Below are 1,692 nucleotides of genomic sequence, written 5' to 3'. Positions count from 1 at the left end.
TATTTGGTCATTAATGATATGTTTGTAAATGAAGAGAAAGTTGTACAGTTACTTATATTTAGCAACCTATAAAGCTGAGTTTTGAGGATAATCAACAACAAAGGGCAAACTGGCAATTGTGCGTCAAATTAAAGTTGTTTCTTCTCAAATTAGCAGTACTGATTTGGTAACAAGATGTTTGTTGAGCAGGTATTGCATCATTGAAAGGTCTGTCCACAAATCAAAGCGAGTGTGCATCATTTACGTTGCCATAGCTAACATTTGCATTACTGCAATGAAGTAAACCAATACCAAATAAACTCTTGATGCGTTCTCGCCGCAACGCGCGGGGTACATTTACTAGTTATTGTATTAATAATTAATTGTTTGGACTTGCTTCAATTGAGAGATTTAAACCGCCACACTTTTCTTGAGTAATCTTGTTCAAAATTTGGCTCGTTTCAATCGTAAGATAATTAACAGAATCACCAACAACGCCTTTCTGAAAATAGATATCATCAGATAAAGCCTTAGAAGTTTGCTTTTCAACCTCATTTACCTCACGTAAGTTCTCAATACCACATAGTTCAATTATCTTTTGAACTGCTCCATCATATTCCTCCATTTATGTAAACGGGTTGCCTACGAACTTGGCTAACTTCTTAACCTCATTCTCGATGTCATTCTTTAAATCCTCGTACTTTATGAACAACACTTTATCTGGTCGTGCTAAACTTGCCTTATAGTACCCGATCACATGATCCCAAAAAGAGCCATACGGAGTCATACCCCCTACTAAAAGACTTAAATGCATCATCTAATTTCACTGGTGTAGAAACATCAAATTTCAACCTGTTCAAGAAGTGCCAATAAGAAATGAGCACATCTTTTGGGTTTATACACATATACACAATCCGACAATTAGAGCTAATAATAGATTCAAAGTAAAGAAGTGTAGGGTATATGGGTAGCCATGAGGCCATTAGCAAAAGAAGGATTGCTCAAGAACGACTGGCTTTCCTTAAAGGGGACACAATCGTGGGGGCTAATGGTGAGCAATGGGTGGGTTATGTTTGTTTTGAATTTGTTTCTGTTTAGAATGGCAAACGTAAGGAGCTTGAGCCACGCCGTGCCTGATTTTGGATGACTTGTCAAGAAAACATCGGTGGGTAGAGCCTAGAAATCGTCTTGTAACGCCATAATTGCTTCAACCGAGAAGTCGGCTTTTGAGTGATACCAAAAACCATGCAAATGCCAGAAACCTTCATACTTGCAAAAATCATGCTCGACATTCTTGGTAAGAGTTGAGACCTTGTCTTTGTATCGCTCAATGATGTTTGAAATTTTACCCTTTCGGGCCTTTTCTTCGTCTTTGTAATGGTTGCATTATGTGAGGCTCACTTTTTCAACATATTTATATAAAACATGATTCTTGTGCACAAACAATTAATTATTAATACAATAACTAGTAAATGTACCCCGTGCGTTATAGAAGGCAAACCGGAAAGACATTATCACATTATGTGAGGCTCACTTTTTCAACATATTTATATAAAACATGATTCTTGTGCACAAACAACGCGTGCCATAGTTGTTAATTAACAGTAAAATAAATGAATTAGAATTAACAAAGAAATCATCAAATTAAACAAACAACTGTAAGATAATAAAGCGAAAAAAGACACTCATAGATACCCGATTATTATTGTTAAT

General features: G+C 36.1%; 1 pseudogene; it reads right to left on the bottom strand.

Annotated features, from left to right (window-relative positions):
• Window positions 1-358: 358 nt before the first annotated feature.
• Window positions 359-1,491, bottom strand: LOC143619501 (flavonol sulfotransferase-like pseudogene; annotated as a pseudogene).
• Between the last annotated feature and the right edge of the window lie 201 nt (window positions 1,492-1,692).

This window comes from Bidens hawaiensis, unplaced genomic scaffold, assembly GCF_021521415.1.
Source record: "Bidens hawaiensis isolate Kalapana, Puna unplaced genomic scaffold, B.hawaiensis_p1.1 tig00002477_1, whole genome shotgun sequence".
Lineage (NCBI taxonomy): Eukaryota > Viridiplantae > Streptophyta > Magnoliopsida > Asterales > Asteraceae > Bidens > Bidens hawaiensis.
Note: the sequence above shows the minus strand (reverse complement) of the source record. Positions and strands in the feature narration are given on the sequence as shown.